The following is a 25,252-nucleotide window of genomic DNA, read 5'->3' on the forward strand; positions in this document are numbered from 1 at the left end:
GCAACAGATGAGGCAGGGGGTGGGGGGGAGGGGGTGCTTAAACAGATGAAGAGAATCATATACAAACCTCATGGGATATAACGTAGAGTATGGTCAGTCAGTCATGTCAGACTCTTTGTGACCCCAAGGACTGCAGCACGCTGGGCTTCCCCTGTCCATCACCAACTCCTGGAGCTTGCTTAAACTCATGTCCATTGCGTCAGTGATGTCATCCAACCATCTCATCCTCTGTCATCCCCTTCTCCTCAGGCATTCAATCTTTCCTAGCTTCATAGTCTTTTCCATTAGAAAAGACAGTCAGTTCTTCGCATCAGGTGGCCAAAGCATTGGAACTTCAGTTTCCAAATCAGTCCTTCCAATGAACACCCAGGACTGATCTCCTTTAGGTTGGACTGGTTGGATCTCCTTGCAGTCCAAGGGACTTGCAAGAGTCTTCTCCAACACCACAGTTCAAAAGCATCAATTCAGGACTGATTTACTTTAGGATTGACTAATTTGATCTCCTTGCAGGTCCAAGGGACTCTCAACACTACAGTTCAAAAGCATCCAGTCTTTGGCACTCAGCTTTCTTTACAGTCCAACTCTCACATCCAAACATGACTACTGGAAAAACCATAGCTTTGACTAGACAGACCTTTGTTGGCAAAGTAATGTCTCTGCTTTTAATATGCTGTCTAGGTTTGTCATAGCTTTTTTTCCAAGGAGCAAGCATCTTTTAATTTCATGGCTGCAGTCACCATCTGCAGTGATTTTGGAGCCCCAAAACACAAAGCCTGTCACTGTTTCCATTGTTCCCCCACCTATTTGCCATGAAGTGATGGGACTGGATACCATGAGCTTAGATTTTTGAATGCTGAGTTTCAAGCCAGCTTTCTCACTCTCCTCTTTCACTTTCATCAAGAAGCTCTTCAGTTCCTCTTCCCTTTCTACCATAAGTGTGGTGTCATCTGCATATCTGAGGTAACTGACATTTCTCCCGGCAATCTTTATTCCAGCTTGTGCTTCACTCAGCCTAGCATTTCACATGATGTACTCTGCATATAACTTAAATAAACAAGATGACAATATACAGCCCTGATGTACTCCCTTCCCAACTTGGAACCAGTCCGTTGTTCCATGTCTGGTTCTAGTGTTGCTTCTTGATCTGCATACAGATTTCTCAGGAGGCAGGAATGGTGGTCTGGTATTCCCAACTTTTGAAGAAATTTCCAGTTTGTTGTGATCCACACAGTCAAAGGTTTTCATGTAGTCAATGAAGCACATGTTTTCTAGATTCTCTTGCTTTTTCTATGACCCAGTGGATGTTGGCAATTTGATCTCTGGTTCCTCTGCCTTTTCTAAATACAGCTTGTATATCTGGGAGTTTTCTGTTCACGTACTGTTGAAGCCTAGCTTGAAGGATTTTGAGCATTATCTTGCTAGCATGTGCGACAGGGCAATTGTGTGGTAGTTTGAGCATTCTCTGGCATTGCCTTTCTTTGGGAATGGAATGAAAACTGACCTTTTCCAATCTGCTGAGTTTTCCAAATTTGCTGGCATATTGAGTGCAGCACAAAACATGGCCCACTGGAGAAGGGAACAGCCAACCACTTCAGCATTCTTGCCTTGAGAACCCCATTAACAGTGAAATTTAATTATCCATATTTAAATATTCTAAATAAACCAGTTAAGATACTTTCCCTCTTCTTTTAATAAGAGTCTATCTTTCTTCTGATACTCAGAATCACCTAACGAATCCAGACACTTCCCATGTATTAGTTTTATGGCTGGAATATGGTGATGCTGTCATTAAAGGCTAGGACTTTGTCCCTGGGTTAAATGGCACCAGCCAGATGGCTTTGAAGTTTTCCAGCTCTCTCTTCTTATGAGAAGGCTTGTCAGCTGTACCTGCTTCTTGCCTGAATGCTTACCTAAAGTCTTACTGACCTAAATAAATGGCTTTCTTCTTTACATCCCACTTATCCCACATTTTAACAAAAGTAACCTTTACATTTCTCATTAAGAAACTTTTTTAAGTATGAGGAAAGCAGATTTAATAGTCAGAATTTAAATGTATTAATAAATAATTTTGCATGGCAAATATGTAATTATTGCTTTTACAGTAATACAGATATTTATTTCACAGTTCCAACTTTAACATTAAAAATCATATTAAGAAAGTTCTACTACATTTAACTAATAAGTTATTGAGGATCTAGAGTTTGTGGTAATTATATTATGATCAGAAGTTACATTAAGCATAGCAAAACAGGATTTGAGGATGTAGAGGATCTCAAAAGTAAAAGTTATTACTTGACTCTGAAAAATACCTGCTTTCATTTTGTGACTTTGTTTGGGTTTTTGTGTGGAAGGTGCCAGGCTTTACACAAATCTGCTGAGTAGAAGTAATCAAATAATCTAATTTTATATACAGCTCAGCTTTTTCTTGAGAATTATTATTAAGCTTATTGTCAAACTACCTTAAAATGTAACTAATCTTTAGTTGAACCAGTTTAGTAACTTTAGGCGTATAAATATCTTACTTAAAAAAAAAAAATAAGCAAAATCACTAATTATTCTCCCTGTCTATATCCAAAAACCACTGGCATAAGTGAATTATTTTGAACATTAAAACATTTAGTCAGTTTTAAAGAATAACCAAAAATGCATTAAAAATTAAAATTATTCAATACAAAATATAGACTAGAATAATATAACTGTGCATGCATGCTTAGTAGGTCAGTCCTATCCAACTCTTTGCAACCCCATGGACTGCAGTCACTAGGTTCCTCTGCACATGGAATTTTTCAGGCAAGAACACTGAAGCAGGTTGCCATTTCCTACTCCAGGGTATCTTCCCAACCCAGAGATTGAACCCATGTCTCTTGCATCTCTCACATTGGCAGGTGGATTCTTTACCACTAGCCACCTGGGAAGCCCCACTATAAACTCTAAGTAATATAAATTAAAATATAACAACTTTCCAGGTAATATTTCAATCCTACAAGGTCTTACATGTGTTAAGTTCATGTCTAAGAAATGAAAATGTCTCTCTCTTCTCCCTCTAAATCTTCCACAGTGCTAAGAGAGATACCTTTTTGAAACCTACATCTAACTAAATCTAATCATATTTTCCCCCTTTCTAAATACTTGCAAGCTTCTTCAATGCTTTATTTAAGCATCATCTTCCAACATTATTTGCTGACACTTCCTACAATGCCTGAGTTCTTTTAAGACTGTCTGTGCCTTCTCTCTTTTTCTACCTGGACATACATCAATTAATTCTTCAAAATTTGATCAGGGGATTTCCCCAGAAGTCCAATGGTTAAGACTTCGCCTTCCAGTGCAGGGGGTACAGATTTGACCCATGGTTGGGGAGTTAAGATCTCACATGTCTTCCAGACCAAAAAAAAAAAAAAAAACTAAAACAGAAGCAATATTATTATAGCAAATTCAATAAAGACTTAAAAAAGAGAACTTAAAAGAAATTTGCTCAGATGGTACACCCACGCAAATAAATGCTAGGATATCAACTTGTTTAATCACTAATATTTATTAACTATGGTTATACTACCAAGTTTAAGGTCCAGTGCTATCTGTTGTAAATATATAACTTTTAGATGAAAAAACACGGGCAGTCCTTTCCCTCAAAGAGTTTAACAAAATGATGACTTTCTCCCTAAACCCTTATCCCTCTCACAGCTACCTCTTTACAAGAAATCTAAGTGTTCTGATGTACTTATCATACTTCATTGTAATTATTTATATAACTCTTTCCTCCTACTGGGCTTTCTTGGTGGCTCAGATATTAAAGAATCTGCCTGCAATGTAGGAGACCTGGGTTCGATCCCTGGGTCAAAAAGATCCCCTGGAGAAGGGAATGGCAACCCACTCCAGTATTCGTGTCTGGAAAATCCCATGGACACAGGAGCCTGATGGGCTACTGTCTATGGAGTCACAAAGAGTTGGACACAACTGAACAACTAATCTGGAGAAGGAAATGGCAACCCCCTCTAGTACTCTTGCCTGGAGAATCCTGTGGACAGAGGAGCCTGGTAGGTTGCTGTCCATGGAGTCGCACAGAGTCGGACACGATTGAAGCGACTTAGCATGCATGCATGCATTGGAGAAGGAAATGGCAACCCACTCCAGTATTCTTGCCTGGAGAATCCCAGGGACAGAGGAGCCTGGTGGGCTGCCATCTATGTGGTCGCACAGAGTCAGACACGACTGAAGTGACTTAGCAGCAGCAGCAGCAGCACAGCAACTAATCTATGAATTAACTGTGAGTTTTCTTAAAACACAGTAACTCTAAAATATGACTTTAGCTCTGTGTTTCACAGTTACTGCTATTATCTTAGATGGGACAATTGATTGGAGTGAGGCTGCTCCAAACCTTACAGATGGTTAACAATGTCAATAGTTCTCCTTCAGTCATTGTGAAATTAAAGCATCCTACATACTTATAAGTGCCCCCTAGATAAATGATTCTCCTCTGAGATGATAACGCCTGCTTAATTTTATGACTTCATTCAACTTTGTTTGCAAATAAATCTACTTCATTGAAAACAGTTGCTACGCATATTTAAAATTTAAAATACATGTAATATAAACAGATTAATATTAAATCAAATATGAGGTACAGATTTAATATTTAGCCTCTCTAACTTAAGGAGATATACATAAGCAAAAAGACTAAACAATTCATTTAAATGCAGGAAAAATCATAGAGAGTCCAATCTAGGGGAAAATACTGGCTATCTACCAAGGAGAAGGCAATGGCACCCCACTCCAGTACTCTTGCCTGGAAAATCCCACGGTTGGAGGAGCCTGGTAGGCTGCAGCCCATGGGGTCACGAAGAGTCAGACACGACTGAGCGACTTCACTTTCACTTTCATGCACTGGAGAAGGAAATGACAACCCACTACAGTTTTCTTGCCTGGAGAATCCCAAGGACAGGGGAGCCTGGTGGGCTGCTGTCTATGGGGTTGCACAGAGTCAGACATGACTGAAGCGACTTAGCAGCAGCACCAAGGTTTTAACTGGAATATAATTTGAGAGAGATGTGCATAGACTCAGATGTGACCAGACAGCTTCAAAGAACTGCTTGGAAAAATCAACTTGGTATCTTGCTTATAAGGCTCCAGGCAAAGTAATTTTTAAAATGAACTTATATGGTCAATCATTATTCTTGCTGTACTTATTTGCAATTTGTATTATCTCTGGGGAATGATTATATCTAGGGAAAAGTGGGAGTGACTGTAGAGAGAAAAATTATCTTTGCACCTTTGTAGACTTTAGATTATAGTCCTCTTAATGTCTTTGAGCTTTTGTTTTATATATACACGTGTGTGTGTGTGTGTGTGTGTGTGTGTGTGTGTGTGTGTACAGACTGGACTATATCTGAATTCTAGTTTCCTCAACATTTGGCTAGACTTACCAAACATTTCCCATTTTCTCCCACACCTCTGATTTGGAATCACTAAGAATAAAGTCAACCTTGGGGTCCCAAACACCAACTGCTCCTAACCACTGATATTGCTATAAAATTAGAAGGTATTGAGCCTTGGGTACACAGCTGAAAAAGGGCCTACCTGATACCTGATCCTAAACAAACAATGGAGACCTACAAATTAAACTGACAAAGAGAAGTTGTTGATATCAATGTAGACTGCTTCTGCCCAAGATGCCTGATCAAGACTCCCTACTTTGGCTAAACATGAAATCTTTTCAATTTTTCTTTCTTTCCTTTATGCTGACATTGGCCTGAAAGATAACATCTTCATCTGTATCTCCCAGGCTACTGCTAAGGGAAGCAGATCTCTGGAATTTAGAATAACTTTTTATTTCAGGCTAGAAGAAAATCTAACTTCCTTCTGATTTGAACAGACAATTATGCTCTGATAGAATTTATATTTGTCTGTGATTATTCTCCTACTTGGGCTTTTGAATGCTTAGATGGCTGGTGCTCAGCTGGGGAATGCTTCTCAGGTTATTTAACTATGTCCCTAACTGTTCTAAAAAGGAAAGAAAAAAAAACCAACAACCTACCAGGAGGATTTTCATGATACAGGGTTTGCTTCCTTTGGCAGGGGTATATTTCCCTGGTTAGGAGTAAATATGAATGAGAATATAATCAGAAATCTCTCCTTAGCTCTTGAAAGTACTACAGAATTTGCTGCTGATAAAGCATTAGCTGCCCAGAAAAGATCCTAACACTCTCTGGCCAAAGTTGTTCTTGATAATATAATAGCCCTTGATTACCTTCTAGCTAAGCAAGAAAGGCATGTGTGCTACGGCCAACACCACCTGTTGTATCAGGACTGATAATTCTGGGCAAGTTAAAACACAACTACATAAGACCACTGAGTAAGCCACTTGACTTAAAAGGGTGACTCTTCAAGGAGGTCTTTCTTTGATTGGTTTGGGTCTTGGGAATCAGGGCTCCGAAGTACACTCCATACAGTGGCAACTATCCTGCTTACAGTAAAATCATAATAATCTCCCTGATGTTGTAGTTTCTCAAAAACTTTAAATGTGTTTTGAAGCAGCTAACTGCCAAGCAAATGATATCCCTAAGGTTGGAACGTCAGAAAAGCAACCAAGAGAACGACCAACTTAAAATCCATAACCTGGAAATGTGATCCATAGATGTCATGGAGATTAACCAAAAACTTCATGCCACACCAAGGATCAACAAAGCTGCAAATTCACTGAGAGTGACACTAATACATTAATTTTTACTCAAATCTCTCTATTAAGCTGAGAGTCTGATCAAAGGGGAGGGAATTATTAAAAGAGAAAACCACAGGCCCAAAATGGCATCGCTTGTGCTAAAGCCCGTAATACCAAACCTAGACTTAAGACCTGACATTGGAAGTTATACACTTCCCCAGAAATACAATCTTAACCAGTTCATAATGTTCTAGTCTGCACCAATGAGGTAATCTGTCACATGAGCCTTCTCCATCTAACACCCTCCTCAGAAGAAAAAGAAGCAATCTGCACCATAAAAAATCCCTGTCTTCCTTTGACCTCAAAAAGATGTCCTGGCCTAAAAACATTCTTTCTTTTCTCATGTTAGTTGCTTCCTTGCCCCACCCTTCTTCTTATAAAAACCGTTCATTTTGTACAACCCCTTGGAGTGCCCTTCTGGTTGCTAATGGGATGCTGCCCAATTCATGAACTGCCTAAAAAAGCCAATTAGATCTTCCCCCCAAAAGTATAATTTATTAAGGAAAAATAAGAAAAATTTGCTAAATACTAACACTAATATTTAATATACGAATTGAGACTAGAGACACCCCCGTGGGGTTGAATGTTATGCATCACATATGTTATCCAAGCTATTCTGTGGGAAGACTGAGTTGTACACGGTAGAGGAGTTCACAATGTTATCCTTAATCATTTGGTCACCACATCACAACGGTAAACCAGATTTTACAAATTATATCATCTACAGTGGGCCCTCCATACCCTCCAGCCCACAGGTGCATGTACGATCCATGGTTGGTTCAATCTGTGGATACAGAGGGCTAACTAAGGGACTTGAGCACCTATGGATTTTGGAACTGATGGAGGTCCTGGAAACAATCCCCACCAGATACGGCAACATGACTGTATTTTAAACCAACTGTCACAAAATAAGAGGGGCGTAAAAAGATCCCTTTAAAAAAATTGATGGATTAAATAGCCATGGTCTAAATGTTTGTGTTCCACCCTCTCCAAATTTATGCCGAAATTCTAACCCACAATGTGATGGTATTTAGAGGGAGGGCCTCTGGGAGATAATTAGTTACCAGCCCAAACTGACCCTATCCTGTTTCTAAAAACATACTGAGCTGCTTTTTAAGAAAGTAAAGAACCATCAATCACACAGCTGAAGCATGTGAAGAGGAGAAAATTTGATCTCAAATTCACCGGGAACTATGAAACCAAAGGACTGGGACATGACCGGAACCTGAACACCAGAACCAGTTCAGAAGCAAAGGGTCCGTTATCCAGGAAGATCTGATGTCAAACCCCCTTTATCATAATAGCCAGGTTCCAAAGCCCCCACATGAAAGATCCACATACCAACACTACCAGTTAACTCATAAAAGCTTGAGCAAACCCCCAGATGTAGGAGATAGATTTGAGTTGAGCCCTGCCTGCTCCTGTCTCTTTGCCAGCCGACATCACAATAAAGCTTTTTCTTTTCTCAAAAACCTGAACCATAGTATCAGCTACTATGTGACTTGGGCAGTGACCCCATACTAGGTACCACTAGAACATGAGGCAGAGCCTTTATGAATAGGATTAGGGCCTATATGAAAAGAAACCCCAGAGAGCTCCCTTGCTCCCTCCACAACAGGAGGCCACAACAAAACAAAGATGGCCACGGTCTATGGAACCAGGGATCAGAGCTTAGAATCCGCCAGCACCGCAATCTCACAGCTTCCAGAACTGTGAGAAACAAATTTCTGTTTTTTATAAGCCACCTAGTCTATGGTTTTCTGTTATAGCAGGCTAAACGGACTAAGAATATAATACTAGTAAGAAAAGCATAAGAAACAACATAAAAATGCCAAAGCTGATGCCCCTGTTCCAAGTTATCAGCCACATTATGAGGAAAAAACTAGGATGATCTCAGTCATAACTAACTATAAGTTTAACAATACATTATTTAAAATATAGACACTGACTATTGTTAACAACTATCCCCCTAAATGTTCAATGTACTTTGAGAAACTGGTTAATAATATAAAGTCATCATTATCAAAATATTTCAAGAGCCTATTCATATCATCTTTATCTCCTTTTATTTTCATTTACTTTATTTAGTATATTGTATATCATATTAACTTTTGACTCATTAACATAAATTTACATATATGGATGATTTATGCTGCAAAACATTTTTACTGATAGGGAAGCACAATCAAAAATATTTCTGAGTAAGACTATTAATACAGAAGACAGGAGCCTAAAAATCATGTAGTCTAAGAAGAATTACAGCAAACCAGATTTAAAGACAATACCCAAACAAAGGTCACCCAGCAAGAAACAACTACAGTTGAACCTCAGTATCCACAGCTTCCACATCCACAGGTCCCATATTCACAGATTCATCAACTAAGGATCAAAAAACCTTTGGGAAAAAAATTCCAGAGTTCCAAAATGAAAAATTTGAATTTGCCCCAAATCTAGCAACTATTTACATAGCAGTTATGTCATATTTACAACTATTTCCATAGCATTAGGTATTATAAGTAATCTAGAAATGATTGAAAGTATACAGAAGGACATGCATGGGCTGTATGAAAATACTATGCAATTTTACAGAAGGCATCCACAGATTCTGATATCCACAAAGGTCCTAGGAACACTGCCCAACCTAGGAACCACTGTTTTGTTAATTACCTACTCAAAGGATAATGAGGTGGAAGTTCTTCAAAACCAAACAAAAATACCGCTTCTTTGAGAATAATTTAATATAAGAATTAAAATTTTTAAAGTTAATCACCAGAGGAAGGAAACTTTAATTTAGGTTTCTAATGCAAAAATGCTAAAAGGTATACAATTTGTTAATTGCCAAAAAAAGAAAAAAGCCAGGGGGAAAAAATGAAGGAAAAAAACTTCTAGAAATCTCTAGTAATTAATCTATTCCCAATATGGACATTACCAAATGTATCTATATATTTCATGAGGAAAACAAAAAATGCAAAGAAACACTTTTTAAAAACTGCTGCTGCTGCTGCTGCTGCTGCTAAGTCACTTCAGTCGTGTCCGACTCTGCATGACCGAGCCCACCAGGCTCCCCCATCCCTGGGATTCTCCCGGCAAGAACTCTGGAGTGGGATGCCATTTCCTTCTCCAAAGCATGAAAGTGAAAAGTGAAAGTCGCTCAGTCGTGTCCGACTCTGTGCGGCCCCATAGAGGGCAGCCCACCAGGCTCCCCTGTCCCTGGGATTCTCCAGGCAGGAACACGGGAGTGGGTTGCCATTTCCTTCTCCAATGCATGAAGTGAAAAGTGAACGAGAAGTCGCTCAGTCGTGTCTTACTCCTAGCGACCCCATGGACTGCAGGCCACCAGGCTCCTCCATCCATGGGATTCTCCAGGCAGCTAATTAGCCTTAAAACATAACATTTTAACTTTTTTTTTTTTTTTGGCTACACCTTGTGGCTTGTGGGATCCTAGTTCCCTGAACAGGAATTGAACCCACCTCCAGAAGTGAAAGCATGGAGTCCTAACTAATCACTGGACCACCAGGGAAGTTCCTAAAATTTAACTATTTCAAAATATTTACTTATTAAAATGATAAACAAATAACAGTCTGATTAAATTTAACAATATTTTTAATTCCTTCTTCTCAGAGCTTAAGATCTATATCTGTTTTTCAAGGTTCACTTAAATAATGTGTAAAAAAAAAATTGATCATGGTAGGCCAACATCAAATATCAAAACTCATTCCCTAGATATCTATTATTTTAATATCTATGAAAAGCATATTATAAGCATTTTAATGTATAACTGTGTGGAGTGGTAAGTGTCTAACATTTTTACAAGAATGAAGAGCTCTTTTCCAAGTTATCAGAAAAGCTCTTTCTAGCAAATAAATCTGAAGCAAATGAGAGTTAAGTTTCTGATTTTTTCCCCACTCTGAGTCAACAGGCCTTGTGTTGCCTGCTTATTTCTATTAAAATAGGAACAGTGATGGGACACGACAACCACAGGCGATGAGTCAGAATGCTCATTAATTTCAGTTGCTGGTTGTCTTGGAAGTTCCCTAGTCCACTTCTGTTACTATGGTAACAAAGGTAAAATTAGGAAGCAGAGCAAATAATTTAAGGTAACAGATAAGTGGGGAGAGTCAGGTATTAAATGGCATATGCAGTAATTTAACTTTAAGAAAATCTAAAATGTAAAAAGGAAAAAGGAAATCCCAGTTCATACAATCTTAAAGACACTCAAAGGGAGGATCCTACTAGTCCACTATTCTTCCTTTGATTGGTTTCACTGAAAAGTATTTATACTTTACTTTTATCTTTTCTAACAATTTGACTCTACTCCCACCATGGGTGGCCAAGAAACTAAATAAATAAAACTTAGGATAACCAAGTGTGGATTCACTTTCTAGTGCAAAATTCACAGCATTAGATTTATGGGTTTTAAATATGATAATATATTTTGTGATCTGAAATAGAACTTCAAGACTTTTTCTTGTAAATAGTAATTCTAATGACTATTTAAGTCAGGCAAAGCAGCTATCTTCAAGAATGAAAATAAACCTTCTGCTAATACTAATATGAAGTGATATAAACTTCATCACTCACTCTAGGGGAAGCAAACTGCCACATTAGAAGCAGCATTGTGGAAATGACCATGTGACAAAGAACTGAGGCCTCCTGCCAAAGCCAACAAGGAACTGAGCCCTGCAAGTAATCTGTAAGCTTGGCAGCAGATCCTACAGAACAGTTAAGACTAGAGATGACTGCCATCTCAACAGGAGACTGGACAGACACCTCAAAAGAAGACCTGAGCTAAAACCACCTAAATGATCCCAGACTCCTGACCCATAGAAATCAAGTTGTTTTAAGCTGCTAAATCTTAGAAATTGTTTGCTGAACGGAGTTAATTAGATAATGAAGTGTCTTATTCATCTGCTTTCTCCCATTGCAACTCTAAGAGTTTCTTGCTTTTAGCAAATACTTAATAAATATATGCCAAAATAAGGCACAAAAATATGATGCAGTTTGGTCAAATTCCTACCAAATGGACTTGTACAACCGCTAAGGGAAACAGAAAAGTTATAAGCCTTCATCTCCCTGTAACAAATGGCATAATTTTTTTAAAGTTCATTTATAAAACATACGATGTCTAATCTGTAAACATCAGAAAATAAAGAGTATGTTCAAATCTATACTTCAACTCTATCTTACCACTATTTTCCACAGTGAACATTCAAACATTTTTGCATCTTTATCTATAGATAATCTGAAATGTATCTGTCGTTTTGTGTATCCAAATCTTATCTCTCTTATAAAAATGTTCCTAAGAAGAAAACATGTGGAAGAGTTTAACAAAAGCAAACGAAGATTGTTGTTCTCCTATCTAGAACATCTTATCAAGCTACCTGTGCCTTTCATTATCTTTTCTTTGGTGGTAATTATATACATAACATATTATTTACCACTGTAACAATTTTTAAATGTACATTTCAGTGGCATTTAGTACATTCATAATATTGTACAGTAGCAACACCATCTATTTCTAGGCCTTTCACTGTCTTTAAACCAGATTTCTCAGAAAACAAACAGAATTTCTAATATCTTAAATGTGCATTAGAAAACAAATTTAAAAAATACTTATAAAAATAAAGTAAGAACCATTTAAGAACCCAAGTTTGCATAATTAAGGCAAATCTTTGGTAAATTAATTTAATAAATTTCTTTTTTTTAAGTTATGGCTTTAACAAAATAAGTTAAAATTAAACCTATACAATGCTTGTAATTTTGAAAAATTCCTATGCTCAAATACATCTAATTATTATTATGGCAAAATGTTTTTTCAACAGTAACTACTTTGTAGCATGGCAGCTTGAAGTTAATTTTCAAGACCTTTGAAAAGTGAAAGTGAAAGTCACTCAGCCATGTCCAGCTCTTTGGGATCCCATGCACTATACAGTCCATGTAATTCTCCAGACCAGAACACTGGAGTGGGTAGCCTTTCCCTTCTCCAGGGGATCTTCCCAGCCCAGGAATTGAACTGGGGTCTCCTGCATTGCAGGCAGATTCTTTACCAACTGAGCTATGAGGGAAGCCTATGGCTGGCTTTAATTAAGGATCCAAAGCCTAAGAGCCCTTGCAGAAAACCTGAACTTGTCCCTGGATTATAAGGGCTCAGCTTTGTAACTGATAAGGAAGGTCACTTCCCAGCAGACGAGGAATCTTAACAAATTCAAGGGATATTTAAGGGTACTAGGTAAAATCTAGTAGTCTCCTGGGCTTGCATTCCTAGCCTGAAGAAAGCAAATAACAGTAGCTTTTAAATGTCCTACCTGAGATTCCCTACAAAAAGTTATAGTCAAGTTAATGTCACAGCCTTAATAGCTGTATGATAGTGTAACAGGCTCTAGATTTGCAAGAGCAAACTCGAAGCCTATGTAATTGACACTCTTGTTGCACCTATGAAAATAATCAGCCATACGTCATGAGACCAGTTGTTATGGGATTACTATTACCACGTCACTCCAAAAATCTTACAAAACCACTACTTCTAAACAGTTCAGTTCAGTGGCTCAGCCGTGTGCGACTCTCTGCGATCCCATGGACTACAGCACACCAGCCCTCCCTGTCCATCACCAACTCCCGGAGTTTATTCAAACTCATGCCCGTTGAGTTGGTGATGCCATCCAACTATTTCATCCTCTGTCGTCCCCTTTTCCTCCTGACCTCAATCTTTCCCACCATTAGCATCTTTTCCAAGGAGTCAACTCTTTGCATCAGGTGGCCAATGTATTGGAGTTTTAGCTTCAGCATCAGTCCTTCCGATGAATATTGAGGACTTATTGCCTTTAAGATGGACTGGATGGATCTACTGGACCTCCCTGCAGTCCAAGGGACTCTCAAGAGTCTTCTCCAACACCACAGTTCAAAAGCATCAATTCTTCGGCGCTCAACTTTCTTTACAGTCCAACTCTCACATCAATACATTACTACTGGAAAAACCACAGCCTTGACTAGATGGACCTTTGTTGGCAAAGTAATGTCTCTGCCCTTCTAAACAATTCAAACACAAATACCATACCCCAATATATTTAGTAACATGCAATTATCTGTAACAATTAAGGATATAAAAATTTTAAGGAAATTATTCTAAGAATACAAAGAAAAAATTCCAAAGTCCAGCAGCAATCGTTTAAAATGGTATAACCTTTTCTAAGGAGAAGTTTTTGGATATGTGAAAAGAGCTTTAAAATATGAATAAGTAGCATTCATTCACATAATCACTCCCAAAAATCTACCAAAAAGGATCAGAACTAGTGAGATAAATGCCATCATTAAAGATGCCAGGGAAAAGATCAATATTATAACAAGATTTTTATTTTATCTATATTCCCAGAGTGCAAGGTGCAGATTTTAGGAAGCAGTAAATGTCACCCCACTTCAGTACTCTTGCCTGGAAAACCCTATGGATGGAGGAGCCTGGTGCGCTGCAGTCTATGGGGTTGCACAGAGTCGGACACGACTGAAGCGACTTAGCAGCAGCAGCAACAGCAAGACAGAATATTCTGAAATGTTCTAACTTATAATTTGCAGAATTAAAGTTTAGGGACTATAAGAGAAGTGGGAATCACAGAGCTTGGGACTCATGTCTGCATAGAAGAAAAACATCATGGGTTACACTTTTGACCTCAATTGTTTTAATTGTCCTCAACCAGTCATTAGGGTTGAAATAAAGGCAGCTTTTTGCAGGTGATGAACAAGTTTGACTAGGCAGACATTAGTAAGCACTGACTGACTCACCATAAAAAACTCATAATCCACAGTAGTAGACTGGCCATTTTCCTCTTGCTGCCACTCCCCCTCCTGTGGCCTAATCCCGAGGCAGGCTGGTCTGAAGCAGAACTGCTAAAATCAAAGATTGACCCTCAAACACGGGATCACAGATACACTCACAACACACAACTCAACACAGTCAGAGAAAAAGATCTAAGGGAAAATATATCTGAATTATGTTTTCTGTTGCTCAGGTCACCATGTTGCTTATTTCAAATATCAAAGACCATCAGTATTTAAATCTCCAGGACAAAATAGAAAACAAAAACACAACCACAACACTAAGATAAATGGAGGTAGCCATGAAGAATTATGAAGCTGCTCACTCATTTAAGTAAAATTAAACTTACTGAAATTTGTAAGTCTTAATAAAATAGAAATAAGTGAATACTTGCTTAATGTGATTCCCAAACATACATATAACAAGCCAAAAGTCACCAAAAAGAGCCAAACCTAGTGAGAGAAAGGCCATCATTAAAGAAGCCAATACACAGTGTTATAGTACTCGAACCATTTCCAAAGTCAGGAAAAAATAAGGCTCAGTTCAGTTCAGTTGCTCAGTTAAGTCCAACTCTTTGCAACCCCATGAATCGCAGCACACCAGGCCTCCCTGTCCATCAACTCCCGGAGTTCACTCAAACTCATGTTCATCGAGTCGGTGATGCCATCCAAGGATCTCATCCTCTGTCATCTCCTACTCCTGCCCCCAACCCTTCCCAGCATCAGAGTCTTTTCCAATGAGTCAACTCTTCGCATGAGGTGGCCAAAGTACTGGAGTTTCAGCTTTACCATCATTCCTTCCAAAGAAATCCCAGGGCTGATCTCATTTAGGATAGACTGGTTGGATTCCCTTGCACTACAAACGACTCTCAAGAGTCTTCTCCAACACCACAGTTCAAAAGCATCAATTCTTCGGCGCTCAGCTTTCTTCACAGTCCAACTCTCACATCCACACATGACTACTGGAAAAACCATAGCCTTGACTGGATGGACATTTGTTGGCAAAGTAATGTCTCTGCTTTTGAATATGATATCTAAGTCGGGCATAATTTTCTTTCCAAGGAGTAAGCGTCTTTTAATTTCATGGCTGCAATCACCATCTGCAGTGATTTTGGAGCCCAGAAAAATAAAGTCTGACACTGTTTCCACTGTTTCCCCATCTATTTCCCATGAAGTGATGGGACCAGATGCCATGATCTTCGTTTTCTGAATGTTGAGCTTTGAGCCAACTTTTTCACTCTCCTCTTTCACTTTCATCAACCGGCTTTTTAGTTCCTCTTCACTTTCTGCCATAAGGGTGGTGTCATCTGCATATCTGAGGTTATTGAGATTTCTCCTGGCAATCTTGATTCCAGCTTGTGCTTCTTCCAGCCCAGTGTTTCTCATGATGTACTCTGCATAGAAGTTACATAAGCAGGGTGACAATATACAGCCTTGATGTACTCCTTTTCCTATTTGGAACCAGTCTCTTGTTCCATGTCCAGTTCTAACTGTTGCTTCCTGACCTGCATACAGGTTTCTCAAGAGGCAGGTCAGGTGGTCTGGTATTCCCGTCTCTTTCAGAATTTTCCACAATTTACTGTGATCCACACAGTCAAAGGCTTTGGCATAGTCAATAAAGCAGAGGTAGATGGTTTTCTGGAACTCTCTTGCTTTTTCCCTGATCCAGCGGATGTTGGCAATTTGATCTCTGGTTCCTCTGCCTTTTCCAAAACCAACTTGAACATCAGGAAGTTCATGGTTCACGTATTGCTGAAGCCTGGCTTGGAGAATTTTGAGCACTACTTTACTAGCATGTGAGATGAGTACAACTGTACAGTAGTTTGAGCATTCTTTGGCATTGCCTTTCTTTGGAATTGGAATGAAAACTGACCTTTTCCAGTCCTGTGGCCATTGTTGGGTTTTCCAAATTTGCTGGCATATTGAGTGCAGCACTTTTACAGCATCATCTTTCAGGATTTGAAACAGCTCAACTGGAATTCCATCACCTCCACTAGCTTTGTTCATAGTGATGCTTTCTAAGGCCCACTTGACTTCACATTCCAGGATGTCTGGCTCTGGGTGAGTGATCACACCATTGTGAATATATGGTTTGTGAATATCTGTTTTGTACAGTTCTTCTGTGTATTCTTGCCATCTCTTCTTAATATCTTCTGCTTCTGTTAGGTACATACCATTTCTGTCCTTTATCGAGCCCATCTTTGCATGAAATGTTCCCTTGGTATCTCTCATTTTCTTGAAGAGATCTCTAGTCTTTCCCATTCTGTTCTTTTCCTCTATTTCTTTGCATTGATTACTGAAGAAGGCTTTCTTATCTCTTCTTGCTATTCTTTTTTTTTTTAATGGTTTATGTTCTTTATTATACTTTATTATCTTTATTTTTTTTAATTTTTTTAAAATTTTATTTATTTTTTTATTTTTTAAATTTTAAAATCTTTAATTCTTACATGCGTTCCCAAACATGAACCCCCCTCCCACCTCCCTCCCTATAACATCTCTCTGGATCATCCCCATGAACTCTGCATTCAGATGCTTGTATTTTTCCTTTTCTCCTTTGCTTTTCGCTTCTCTTCTTTTCACAGCTATTTGTAAGGTCTCCCCAGACAGCCATTTTGCTTTTTTGCATTTCTTTTCCATGGGGATGGTCTTGATCCCTGCCTCCTGTACAATGTCACGAACCTCCGTCCGTAGTTGATCAGGCTCTCCATCTATCAGATCTAGTCCCTTAAATCTATTTCTCACTTCCACTGTATAATCATAAGTGATCTGATTTAGGTCATACCTGAATGGTCTAGTGGTTTTCCCTACTGTCTTCAATTTAAGTCTGAATTTGGCAATAATAAGTTCATGATCTGGGCCACAGTCTGCTCCCGGTCTTGTTTTTGCTGACTGTATAGAGCTTCTCCATCTTTGCTGTAAAGAATATAATTAATCTGATTTTGGTGTTGATCATCTGGTGATGTCCACCTGTAGAGTCTTCTCTTGTCTTGTTGGAAGAGGGTGTTTGCTATGACCAGTGCGTTCTCTTGGCAAAACTATATTAGCCTTTACCCTGCTTCATTTCACATTCCAAGGCTAGATTTGCCTGTTACTCCAGGTGTTTCGTGACTCTCTACTTTTGCATTCCAGTCTCCTATAACAAAAAGGAAATCTTTTTCGGGTGTTAGTTCTAAAAGGTCTTGTAAGTCTTCATCAGTTCAGTTCAGCTCAGTCGCTCAGTCGTGTCCGACTCTTTGCAACCCCATGAATCACAGCACGCCAGGCCTCCCTGTCCATCACCAACTCCAAGAGTGCACTCAAACTCATGTCGATCGAGTCGGTGATGCCATCCAGCCATCTCATCCTCAGTCATCCCCTTCTCCTCCTGCCCCCAATCCCTCCCAGCATCAGAGTCTTTTCCAATGAGTCAACTCTTAGCATGAGGTGGCCAAAGTATTGGAGTTTCAGCTTTAGCATCATTCCTTCCAAAGAAATCCCAGGGTTGATCTCCTTCAGAATGGACTGGTTGGATCTCCTTGCAGTCCAAGGGACCCTCAAGAGTCTTCTCCAACACCACAGTTCAAAAGCATCAATTCTTCGGCGCTCAGCCTTCTTCATAGTCCAACTCTCACATCCATACATGACCACAGGAAAAACCATAGCCTTGACTAGATGGACCTTAGTCAGCAAAATAATGTCTCTGCTTTTGAATATGTTATCTAGGTTGGTCATAACTTTTCTTCCAAGGAGTAAGTGCCTTTTAATTTCATGGCTGTGATCACCATCTGCAGTGATTTTGGAGTCCAAAAAAATAAAGTCTGACGCTGTTTCCACTGTTTCCCCATGTATTTCCCATGATGTGATGGGACCGGATGCCATGATCTTCGTTTTCTGAATGTTGAGCTGTAGACCACCTTTTTCACTCTCCACTTTCAATTTCATCAACAGGCTTTCTAGTTCCTCTTCACTTTCTGCCATAAGGGTGGTGTCATCTGCATATCTGAGGTTATTGATATTTCTCCCGGCAATCTTGATTCCAGCTTGTGTTTCCTCCAGTCCAGTGTTTCTCATGATGTACTCTGCATGTAAGTTAAATAAGCACAGAATCATTCAACTTCAGCATCTTCAGCGTTACTGGTTGGGGCATAGACTTGGATTAGTGTGATACTGAATGATCTGCCTTGGAAACGAACAGAAATCATTCTGTTGTTTTTGAGATTGCATCCAAGTACTGCACTTCGGACTCTCTTGTTGACCACAATGTCTACTCCATTTCTTCTAAGGGATTCCTGACCACAGTAGTAGATATAATGGTCATCTAAGTTAAATTCACCCATTCCAGTCCATTTTAGTTCGCTGATTGCTAGAATGTTGACGTTCACTCTTGCCATCTACTGTTTGACCACTTCCAATTTATCTTGATTCATGGACCTAAAATTCCAGGTTCCTATCCCATATTGCTCTTTACAGCATCAGATCTTGCTTCTATCAGCAGTCAAATCCACAACTGGGTATTGTTTTAGCTTGTTAATACTGCTTTGTAGGTACTCACCTACTTTATTCTTAACACAGAAAAATAAAGTTACAAATATTAGAATCGAGGCAACAGAATCATCTTTATTTGAATAATACAATTATATATGCAGAAAATCTGATACAATCAACTAAAAAATTATTACAAACAATAAGAGAATTTGGGAGAAAACTGAATGGTCTTTCAGGGAAAAAATAAATCTGGGAATCCACACTTCACTTCTTTCACTTCAGTTCAGTTCAGTTCATTGGCTCAGTCATGTCTGACTTTGTGACCCCATGAACCGCAACACACCAGGCCTCCCTGTCCATCACCAACTCCAAAGTTTACCAAAACTCACGTCCATTGAGTCGGTGATGCCATCCAACCATCTCATTCTCTGTCGTCCCCTTCTCCTCCTGCCTTCAATCTTTCCCAACATCAGGGTCTTTTCAAATGAGTCAGCTCTTCACATGAGGTGGCCAAAGTTTCAGAGTTTCAGCTTCAGCATCAGTCCTTCCAATTAACACTTAGGACTGATCTCCTTTAGCATGGACTGGTTGGATCTCCTTGCAGTCCAAGGGACTCTCAAGAGTCTTCTCCAACACCACAGTTCAAAAGCATCAATTCTTCAGCGCTCAGCCTTCTTCACAGTCCAACTCTCACATCCATACATGACCACAGGAAAAACCATAGCCTTGACTAGATGGACCTTTGTTGGCAAAGTAATGTGTCTGGTTTTGAATATGATATCTAGGTCTGTCATAACTTTCTTTCCAAGGAGTAAACATCTTTTAATTTCGTGGCTGTAATCACCATCTGCAGTGATTTTGGAGCCCAAAAAATAAAGTCTGACACTGTTTCCCCAACTATCTGCCATGAAGTGATGGGACCAGATGCCATGATCCTCGTTTTCTGAATGTTGAGCTTTAAGCCAACTTTTTCACTCTCCTCTTTCACTTTCATCAACAGGCTTTTTAGTTCCTCTTCACTTTCTGCCATAAGGGTGGTGTCATGCATATCAGAGGTTATTGATATTTCTTCCGGCAATCTTGATTCCAGCTTGTGCTTCTTCCAGCCCAGTGTTTCTCATGATGTACTCTGCACAGAAGTTAAATATGCAGGGTGTCAATATACAGCCTTGACATACTCCTTTTCCTCTTTGGAACCAGTCTGCTGTTCCATGTTCAGTTCTTACTGTTGCTTCCTGACCTGCATACAGGTTTCTCAAGAGACAGGTCAGGTGGTCTGGTATTCCCATCTCTTTCAGAATTTTCCACAGTTTATTGTGATCCACAGTCAAAGGCTTTGGCATAGTCAAAAAAGCAGAAATAGATGTCTTTCTGGAACTCTCTTGCTTTTTCAATGATCCAGCAGATGTTGGCAATTTGATCTCTGGTTCCTGTGCCTTTTCTAAAACCAGCTTGAATATCTGGAAGCTCACGGTTTACATATTGCTGAAGCCTGGCTTGGAGAATTTTGAGTCATTTCACTTAATAGCTCACCTATAATAAAATTTAAGTGTAAAGCAAGGTAAATCTTGAAATCATAAACAAAAAGAATAAAATATTCATCTTAAAGTACTGGTATTTCTTTCTATATTGAAAACAACATAAACATAACAAAAGGAAGAAGTAAGGAGAAAAGAAAAGGAAGAGGAGGATAAAGAAAAAAAAAGATTACCTAGCAGTGGTGCGCTAGAGCTTACTCATAGTAGCTCACAAGAGACATTTGTTAAATTTTCAGGAACTTTGTAACCAAGGTATTAAACACAGTCACTATTAAATATTAAATTATATTAAGTTACCATTCAGTAAATAATATTAAAAATAAGGTAATAAACACTTAAAATTTATCACTCCCTAATTACTCCCATTATTTTACTACATTTTATTATGGCTTACACTGTTGAAGTTACTTAAATTTATTGTATTACTTTTGTGCTAATACTATATAATGGTTATATGACTGCACAGCTCAAATATGTTCAGTGGTATTAAGCTGCTGGTTTGAAAGAGACCACATTTAGAGCATTTATCAAAGAAAATAGCACATAGCATCTATTAGAACTCCCTCTATCAGACACACACACCAGTTTTTAATATTTACCAGAATACCACTGTACATGTGTAAAATATTCATATGCTTCAACAAAGCAATTGAACCTTCAGGAACATAGCCTAAGGAAATAAATTAGAATACGCATAAAAACTTAAGGATGTTTGTTTCAAAACTTTGAGAATATTTTTTTAGTAAAAAATATATTTTTAATTTTAAGAAAAGTCATGTTGTACTTCTGAAATGAATATGGTGTAATATGTCCATTATACTTCAATTTCTTAAGAAGTTAGAAAATAAACAACAAAATTCATATAAAGAAAAAAGGAAAATCAAAGGGAAATAAATATAAACTGCAAGAAGGAATAACAGTCAAATTGCAAGGCAGCATTTACAATTGACTTGTACCATAAATAAGCAAACAGTGTAAATATAATGTGAAAATTTGTTTTTTAAAGGTCAAGTTAGGGACTTCCCAAAGGGTCCAGTGATTAAGACTCTGCCTTGCAATTCATGTGGCAAGGGTTTATCCCTGGTTGGAGAACTAAGATCCCCCCTGCCTCGGAGCAACTAAGCCCACGTGCTGCAAATACTGAACCTGTGCACTCTGGAGCCACTCATGACAGACAACTAGAGAGTCTGGGTGCCACAACGAAGACCCCACATGACCCAACAAAGATCATGCATGCCACAACTATGGGCTGACACAGCCAAATAAATAAACATCGAGTTATATTCTCAAGTAATCTTAATTTAGGCATCTAATAAGTAACAGAATCATTTACCAGGATGACAACTTCAACTGATCAATGAAAATTTATTTTTGTATATTCAGTACTAATTAATATGTTTTAGAAAGCGTACTTCCACAAGAGGTAGAAACAGAACAATGGGGAAAAAAACTGACAATGCATTAAAAAGCTGACTTTATTTAGTTTAGTATTGCTTATAACAGATATTTTGAGGAAATGCAGGATGGATAATAAGTATTGACGGGAAGCTGAGCCTTAATACAGGCACTAAAAGACAGTTTTACTAGGAAAAAAGAATGGGGAATAATTTATATGCCAAAAATAAAATATAGAACAAACTATTACCAGTGGTGGGGGGGCAGGTGGAAAGGAGGCAAGACAGGGAAATGGATTAAGAGATATAAACTATTGTGTACAAAATAAATAAAATCAAGGATATACTGTACAGCACAGAAAAATACGGCCTTTATTTTATAATAACTTTAGACGGAATATCATTTATACAAATACTGAATCAGTATGTTGTACATCTGAAACTAATATTGTAAATAAACTACACTTGAATACAAAAAAATGTTTTAAATCTAAGGAAAAAGAAGAAACTTGAAAGAACAACCATTCTAAACTTTAGACAATACTACAAAGCTACAGTAATCAAAACAGTGATATTAGCACAAAAACAGACATATACATCAATGAACAGAATAGGGAATCCAGAAATAAACCGAGACACTTGTAGTCAATTAATCTAAGACAAAGGAAGAAAGAACATACAAGGGAAGAAAAAAACAGTTTCTTCAGCAAGTGGTATTGGGAAAGTTAGACCACTATAATACGTGTAAATCATTGAAATTAGAACATACCCTCACACCAGACACAAAAATCAACTCAAAATGTTTTAAAGATGTAAATATAAGACAAGACACCATAAAATTCATAGAATATAGACAAAACGTCCTCTGATATAAATTGTAGCGATTTCTTCTTAAGGAATAAAAAGCAAAAATTAACAAATGGAACCTAATCAAACTTAAAAGTTTTTGCTCAACAAAGGAAATTCTAAACAAAATAGAAAGACAACCCATACACTAGGAGAAAATATTCACAAGCCATGCGACCAACAAGGGCTTAATTTCTAAAATACACAAACAGCTCACATAACTCAACATCAAAAACAAATAACCTAATCAAAATATGGGCACAAGACCTAAACAGACATTTCTCCAGAAGACATACAAATGGCTAAGAGGCATATGAAAAGATGTTCAATGTCACTATTAAAGAAATTCGAATCAAAAAACTACAATGACCTATCATTTCATACAGGTCAGAATGTGCGTGTGTATGTGTGTGTGTGTTAGTCACTCAGTGGTATCTGACTCTTTGCTAGCCCACTGACCGATTTTCCAGGCAAGAATACTGGACAGGGTTGCTATTTCCTTCTCCAGGGGATCTTCCTGACACAGGGACGAACCTGGGTCTCCCACATTGCAGGCAGACTCTTTACCATCTGAGCCACCAGGGAAGCCCATACTGGTCAGATGGCCATTATCAAAAACTCTATACATGATAAAGGTTGGAGATGGTATAGAGAAAAGAGAGCGTTCCTAAACTGTTGGTGGGAATGAAAATTGGTACAGTCACTGTGGAAAACAGTCTGGAGGCTCCTTGAAAAAAACTAAAAATAGAGTTACCATATGATCCAGCAACTCCACTCCTGGGATAAATACATTCCAGGTATATCCTGTAATGAAAACTCTTAATTCAAAAAGATATATGCACCCCAATGTTCACAACAGCACTATTTGCAACAGTCAAGACAGGGAAGCAACCCAAGTACTCATTAACAGATGACTGGTTTCAGATGTGGTACGAATATACAATGGAATATTACTCAGCCATCCAAAAGAATGAAATATTGCCATCTGCAGCAATATGGATGGACTCAGAGAATATCATATTAAGTGAAGTTAGACAAAGACAAATATTACATAATATCACTTATATGTAGAATATGAAAAATACTACAAATGAATCTATATGTAAAATAGGAACAGGTTCACAGACTTAGAAAACAAACTATAGTTACCAAATGGGAGGGGGAGAGGAATAAATGAGAAGTATGCAACTAATAGATACAAACTACTATACAAAAAATAGGTAAGCACCAAAGATTTACTATATATCACAGGGAACTATATTCAACATCTTATAATAACCTATAATAAAAAATAATCCAAACATATTTATATATGTACTGAATCACTTTATTGTATATCTGAAACTAACAAAATACTATAAATCAACTATACTTCAATTTAAAAAACTCTGCTTCTCTTCAATTTAAAGAGTTATACTTTCATTGACAAAATATTCAGTTCAGTTGGTTCAGTTGCTCAGTCGTGTCTGACTTTGGATAAAATATTAGTCCTCCAAAACTTACTTTTTAAAATAATTAAATAAATAAGATAAAAATAAGAGAACTGACTATAAAAACTATGTCAAGAAGCACAATTTCAGCTTAAAATGGAAATAAAATGTTTTCAAAAATATAAGAAATTGACAATTTAATATTTGACATTTCTATAAATTAAAACAATATTATAAAGCCAAATTAAGCACAGTGAATATAATAAAAACATAGTATCATTAATACTTTGGAGAATTTATAAATACTTTATAATAAACACACTGAGAAATCAGTGTAATAACAGGTAAATGTTAAAGACAAATTACAAAAGAGAAACACAATAGGTTAAGACACTGAAAAATGGTCACTCTTATTAGTCACAGAAATGCTGATTAAAGAAAGTACAATTTTGAGAATTCCCTGGTAGTCCAATGGTTAGGACTCTGCTTTCACTGCCGACGGCTCAGGTTCAGTCCGTGGTTGGGAAACTGAGATCTTGCAAACCATGCAGCTTGGCCAAAAAAGTAAAATATAAAATAAGATACAGTTTTTTGCAAAAGCTAAAAATAATTAATATACCAAATCCAATGAAAGTGTGGTAAATATGAAAAGTTATATATTGCTACTGAAATATAAATTCATACAATCTTTGCAAAAGCCAAATTTATACTATATATATTAAGAGGCTTTAAATATTCCTAGCGCTTGATCCAACAATTGCATTTCTGGGAACTCAGACTATGAAATAATGTCAAACAACAACAAATAAAAGCATTATGAATAAAAAATGCTCACTGAACCATTATTTGAACAGGCAGGAAGAGAGGAATCTATTTGCACAGCCATGTATTCCACCATTTGCACTCAACTGGGGCACAAGAGAAGAATCAGATAATCCTGCGGGGAGGTATAAGATTGGGAAGATTTCAGAAAAGTAACTCTTCTGAAGGATATAAGAAAATAAGCAGATTCTATCAAGCAAAAAGAGAAAATAATAATTAGATACAGGGAATATCATA

General features: G+C 37.9%; 1 protein-coding gene across 14 annotated transcripts in view; it reads right to left on the bottom strand.

The window, feature by feature from the left end:
• The window catches only part of BAZ2B (bromodomain adjacent to zinc finger domain 2B), a 329,956-nt gene that overhangs the window by 288,662 nt on the left and 16,042 nt on the right, over positions 1–25,252 (bottom strand). The window contains exon 1 of one of the 14 annotated variants that reach the window (XM_018063485.1): positions 14,489–14,520. The exons of the other annotated variants lie outside the window; for them this stretch is intronic. The gene's annotated coding sequence lies outside the window, so the exon portion shown is untranslated. Of the gene's footprint in view, positions 1–14,488; positions 14,521–25,252 lie in introns of those variants that run through there. 14 annotated transcript variants of the gene reach the window in all.

The sequence above is a fragment of the Capra hircus genome, chromosome 2 (genome assembly GCF_001704415.2).
Source record: "Capra hircus breed San Clemente chromosome 2, ASM170441v1, whole genome shotgun sequence".
NCBI lineage: Eukaryota > Metazoa > Chordata > Mammalia > Artiodactyla > Bovidae > Capra > Capra hircus.